Source organism: Oncorhynchus tshawytscha, linkage group LG25 (assembly GCF_018296145.1).
Source record: "Oncorhynchus tshawytscha isolate Ot180627B linkage group LG25, Otsh_v2.0, whole genome shotgun sequence".
Classification (NCBI taxonomy): Eukaryota; Metazoa; Chordata; class Actinopteri; order Salmoniformes; family Salmonidae; genus Oncorhynchus; species Oncorhynchus tshawytscha.
In genome coordinates this window covers 19,845,137-19,852,733 of record NC_056453.1, presented here as the reverse complement: position 1 = coordinate 19,852,733, position 7,597 = coordinate 19,845,137, and positions in this window count along the sequence as shown.

Sequence of the window (7,597 nt, the reverse complement as noted above, 5' to 3'; positions counted from 1 at the left end):
CTTCACACACACACACACACCTCCGTGTTCTTCACACACACACACACACACACACACCTCCTCATGGTCTTCACACACACACCTCCGTTTCTTCACACACACACACACCCCTCCAGTTCTTCACACACACACACACACCTCCGTTGATATATTCACACACACACACACCTCAGTGTCTCTTCACACACACACACACACCAGTCCTCTTCACACACACACACACACACACGTCCTCCGGCTTCTTCACACACACACACCGTGTCTCTTCACACACACACACACACACACCTCCGTGTCTCTTCACACACACACACACACACACACCTCCACGTCTCTTCACACACACACACCTCCACGTCTCTTCACACACACACACCTCCGCGTCTCTTCACACACACACCTCCGCGTCTCTTCACACACACACACCTCCAGCGTCTCTTCACACACACACGCCTCCGTGTCTCTTCACACACACACACCGTGTCTCTTCACACACACACCTCCGTGTCCTTCACACACACACACACACACACAGGTGTCTCTTCACACACACACACACACACCTCCGTGTCTCTTCACACACACACACACACCTCCGGTGTCTCTTCACACACACACACACACACACCTCCGTCTCTTCACACACACACACACACCTCCGCGTCTCTTCACACACACACACACACACACACCTCCGCGTCTCTTCACACACACACACACCTCCGCGTCTCTTCACACACACACACGCACCTCTGTGGTCTCTTCCACACACACCTCCGCGTCTCTTCACACACACCTCCGCGTCTCTTCCACACACACCTCAGCGTCTCTTCACACACACCTCCGCGTCTCTTCACACACACCTCCGCGTCTCTTCACACACACCTCCGCGTCTCTTCACACACCTCCGCGTCTCTTCTTCACACGCACCTCCGCGTCTCTTCACACACACTCCACGTCTCTTCACACGCACCTCCGCGTCTCTTCACACACGCACCTCCGCGTCTCTTCACACACGCACCTCCGCGTTTCTTCACACGCACCTCCGTGTCTCTTCACACACGCACCTCGCGTCTCTTCACACACGCACCTCCGCGTCTCTTCACACACGCACCTCCGCGTCTCTTCACACACGCACCTCCGTGTCTCTTCACACACACGCACACCTCCGTGTCTCTTCACACACACGCCTCCGTGTCTCTTCACACACAACACACACACACGCTCCGTGTCTCTTCACACACAAACACACACACGCCTCCGTGTCTCTTCACACACACACACACACACCTCCGTGTCTCTTCACACACACACACACACCTCCGTGTCTCTTCACACACACACACACACACACACACCTCCGTGTCTCTTCACACACACACACCTCCGTGTCTCTTCACACACACACACACACACACACACACTCCGTGTCTCTTCACACACACACACACCTCCGTGTCTCTTCACACACACACACACACACACACACACCTCCGTGTCTCTTCACACACACACACACACCTCCGGTTTCTTCAGACACACACACACACACACCTCCGTATCCGTTCCAGGCCTGCACACACACACACCTCCGTGTCCTTCAGGCCTGCACACACACACACACACACCTCCAGACGTCTCTTCACACACACACACACACACCTCCGTCTCTTCACACACACACACACACTATCCCGTCTCTTCTCACACACACACACACACACACACACCTCCCGTTCTCTTCACACACTGCACACACACCCCCTTGTTCTTCACACACACACACGCACACCTCCGTTCTCAGGCCACACACACACACACACCTCCGTGTCTCTTCACACACACGCACACACACCCAGGTTGTCTCTTCACAAACACACACACCTCCGTGTCTCTTCACACACACACACACGTTCAGTGTCTCTTCACACACACACACACACCGTTCAGGTGTCTCTTCACACACACACACACACCTCAGGTTCTCTTCACACACACACACACACCTCCATTCCAAACCACACACACACACCTCCATGTCTCTTCACACACTCCATTCCGTGTCTCTTCACACACACATCTCCGTGTCTCTTCACACACACACACACACCTCCGTGTCTCTTCACACACACACACACACACACCTCCGTGTCTCTTCACACACACACACACACACACCTCCGTCTCTTCACACACACACCTCCACGTCTCTTCACACACACACACACACCTCCATGTCTCTTCACACACACACCTCCTTGTCTCCATTCACACACACACACACACACCTCCGTGTCTCTTCACACACACACACACACCTCCGTGTCTCTTCACACACACACACACACCCCGTTCTCTTCACACACACACACCTCCGTGTTCTTCACACACACACACACCTCCGTTGCCTCTTCACACACACACACACACCTCCGTGTTCTTAGATCACACACACACACCTCCGTGTCTCTTCACACACACACACATCCGTTCCAGACCTGGGTGCTTCACACACACACACACATCCTCCGTGTCTCTTCACACACACACACACACACACCTCCGTTCTTCACACACACACACACACACACACCTCCGTGTCTCTTCACACACACACACACCTCCAGTCGTCACACACACACACACCTCCGTGTCTCTTCACACACACACACACTCCTCCAGTGTCTCTTCACACACACACACCTCCGTTTCCGTCTCTTCACACACACACGCATATCCGTGTTCCACACACACACACCTCCGCGGTCTCTTCACAGTGCACACACACACACACCTCCAGACGTCTCTTCACACACACACACACACACACCTGCGTTTCTTTTTCACACACACACACACACCTCAGGTGTCTCTTCACACACACACACACACACACCTCCAAACCTGCGTTCACACACACACACACACACACACACAATCCGTGTCTTCACACACACACACCTCCGTCTCTTCACACACACACACACACACACACACCTCCGTGTCCTTCACACACACACACACACACACACACCTCCGATCTCTTCACACACACACACACACCTCCGTTGATATTCACACACACACACACACTCAGGTCTTCACACACACACACACACACACACCTCCTTCTTCACACACACACACACACACACACACACACACACCTCCACATCTCTTCACACACACACACACACTCCGGTTTCTTCACACACACACCTCCGCGTCTCTTCTCACACACACACACACACACACCTCCGGCGTCTTCACACACACACACACTCCGTGTCTCTTCACACACACACACACACCCCGTGTCTCTTCACAACACACACACCTCCGTTGATATCACACACACACACACCTCCGTGTCTCTTCACACACACACACACACACACACACTCCTGTTATATTTCACACACACACACACACCTCAGGTGTCTTCACACACACACACCCTCAGGTCGATATATTTCACACACACACACACCACCGGCGATCTCTTCACACACACACACACACACACACACTCCGCGTCTCTTCACACACACACACTCCCGTGTCTCTTCACACACACACACACACACCTCCGTGTCTCTTCACACACACACACACCTCCGCGTCTCTTCACACACACACACTCCACGTCTCTTCACACACCTCACGTCTCTTCACACACACACCTCCGCGTCTCTTCACACACACACACCTCCGTCTCTTCTCACACACACACACCTCCGTCTCTTCACACACACACACTCCGTGTCTCTTCACACACACGCCTCCGTGTCTCTTCACACACACACACCTCCGTGTCTCTTCACACACACACACACCTCCGTGTCTCTTCACACACACACACACACACCTCCGTGTCTCTTCACACACACACACCTCCAGTGTCTCTTCACACACACACACACACACACACCTCCGTGTCTTCACACACACACACCTCCGTCTCTTCACACACACACACACACACACACCTCCGGTCTCTTCACACACACACACACCTCCGTGTCTCTTCACACACACACACGCACCTCCGTGTCTCTTCACACACACCTCCACGTTTCTTCACACACACCTCCGCGTCTCTTCACACACACACTCTCGCGTCTCTTCACACACACCTCCACGTCTCTTCACACACACCTCCGCGTCTCTTCACACACACCTCCGCGTCTCTTCACACACACCTCCGCGTCTCTTCACACGCACCTCCGCGTCTCTTCACACGCACCTCCGCGTCTCTTCACACACGCACCTCCGTGTCTCTTCACACACGCACCTCCGTGTCTCTTCACACACGCACCTCCGCGTCTCTTCACACACGCACCTCCGCGTCTCTTCACACACGCACTCCACGTCTCTTTCACACTACGCACCTCCGCGTCTCTTCACACACGCACCTTCCGTCTCTTCACACACGCACCTCCGCGTCTCTTCACACACGCACCTCCGCGTCTCTTCACACACGCACCTCCGTGTCTCTTCACACACACGCACACCTCCGTGTCTCTTCACACACGCACCTCCGTGTCTCTTCACACACGCACCTCCGTGTCTCTTCACACTCACGCACACCTCCGTGTCTCTTCACACACACGCACACCTCCGTGTCTCTTCACGCACACCTCCGTGTCTCTTCACACACACGCACACCTCCGTGTCTCTTCACGCACACCTCCGTGTCTCTTCACGCACACCTCCGTGTCTCTTCACACACACGCACACCTCCGTGATCTCTTCACGCACACCTCCGTGTCTCTTCACGCACACGCACACCTCCGTGTCTCTTCACGCACACCTCCGTGTCTCTTCACACACACGCACACCTCCGTGTCTCTTCACACACACGCACACCTCCGTGTCTCTTCACACACACGCACACCTCCGTGTCTCTTCACACACGCACCTCCGTGTCTCTTCACACACGCACCTCACGTCTCTTCACACACGCACCTCCGCGTCTCTTCACACACGCACCTCCGTGTCTCTTCACACACGCACCTCCGCGTCTCTTCACACACGCACCTCCGCGTCTCTTCACACACGCACCTCCGTGTCTCTTCACACACGCACACCTCCGTGTCTCTTCACACACACCTCCGTGTCTCTTCACACACGCACCTCCGTGTCTCTTCACACTCACGCACACCTCCGTGTCTCTTCACACACACGCACACCTCCGTGTCTCTTCACGCACACCTCCGTGTCTCCCACACACACACACCTCCGTGTCTCTTCACGCACACCTCCGTGTCTCTTCACACACACGCACACCTCCGTGTCTCTTCACACACACGCACACCTCCGTAGTCTCTTCACACACACGCACACCTCCAGTGTCTCTTCACACGCACACCTCCGTGTCTCTTCACGCACACCTCCGTGTCTCTTCACGCACACCTCCGTGTCTCTTCACACACACGCACACCTCCGTGTCTCTTCACGCACACCTCCGTGTCTCTTCACACACACGCACACCTCCGTGTCTCTTCACGCACACCTCCAGTGTCTCTTCACACACGCACACCTCCGTGTCTCTTCACGCACACCTCAGGTGTCTCTTCACACACACGCACACCTCCGTGATATATTTCACACACACGCACACCTCCGTGTCTCTTCACACACGCACACCTCCGTGTCTCTTCACGCACACCTCCGTGTCTCTTCACGCACACCTCCGTGTCTCTTCACACACGCACACCTCCGTGTCTCTTCACACACACGCACACCTCAGGTGTCTCTTCACGCACACCTCCGGTGTCTCTTCACGCACACCTCCGTGTCTCTTCACACACACGCACACCTCAGGTGTCTCTTCATACCTCCGTCTCTTCACACACACGCACCTCCGTGTCTCTTCACACACGCACACCTCCGTGTCTCTTCACGCACACCTCAGGTGATATTCACGCACACCTCCGTGTCTCTTCACACACACACGCACACCTCCGTGTCTCTTCACAACACGCACACCTCCTCCTTCACACACACGCACACCTCCGGTGTCTCACACACGCACACCTCCGTGTCTCTTCACGCACACCTCCGTGTCTTCTTCACACACACGCACACCTCCGTGTCTCTTCACGCACACCTCAGGTGTCTCTTCACACACACACACCTCCGTGTCTTCACGCACCTCCGTGTTCTTCACATTAATACACACACCTCCGTGTCTCTTCACTTCACGCACACCTCCGTCTCTTCACGCACCTTTTACCTCCGTGTCTATTCACACACGCACACCTCCGTGTCTCTTCACACACGACACCTCCGTTAATATTTCCTCACGCACACCTCCGTGATAACTTCACACACACGCACACCTCGTGTCTCTTCACACACACGCACACCTCCGTGTCTCTTCACACACACGCACACCTCCGTGTCTCTTCACACACACGCACACCTCCGTGATATCACACACGCACACCTCCGTGTCTCTTCACGCACACCTCCCCATGTCTCTTCACGCACACCTCCGTGTCTCTTCACACACGCACACCTCCGTGTCTCTTCACACACACGCACACCTCCGTGTCTCTTCACACACACGCACACCTCCGTGTCTCTTCACACACACGCACACCTCCGTGTCTCTTCACACACACGCACACCTCCGTGTCTCTTCACACACACACACCTCCGTGTCTCTTCACACACACGCACATCTCCGTGTCTCTTCACACACACACGCACATCCTCCGTGGTCTCTTCACACACACACACACACACCTCCGTGTCTCTTTCACACACACACACACACCTCCGTGTCTCTTCACACACACACACACACACACCTCCGTGTCTCTTCACACACACACACACACCTCCGTGTCTCTTCACACACACACACACCTCCGTGTCTCTTCACACACACACACATCACCGCTGTCTCTTCACACACACACACACACGCCTCCGTGTCTCTTCACACACACACACCTCCGTGTCTCTTCACACACACACACACACCTCCGGTTCTTCACACACACACACACACAGGCCTCCGGTCTCTTCACACACACACCTCCGCGTCTCTTCACACACACACACCTCCAATATTTCACACACACACACCTCCGCGTCTCTTCTCACACACACACACCACATCACTTCACACACACCTCCTCCGTTGATGTCTTCACACACAAACACACACACCTCCGTTGATATATTCACACACACACACACACACACCTCCGTGTGTCTTCACACACACACACACACACACACACACCTCCGTGTCTTCCACACACACACACACACACACACACACACCTCCGTGTCTCTTCACACACACACACACACACACACCTCCGTGTCTCTTCACACACACACACACACACACACCTCCGCGTCTCTTCACACACACACACACACACACACCTCCGGCGTCTCTTCACACACACACACACACACACACCTCCGGCGTCTCTTCACACACACACACACACACACACACACCTCCGCGTCTCTTCACACACACACGCCACTCACACACACCTCCGCGTCTCTTCACACACACCTCCGCGTCTCTTCACACACACCTCCGCGTCTCTTCACACACACACCTCCG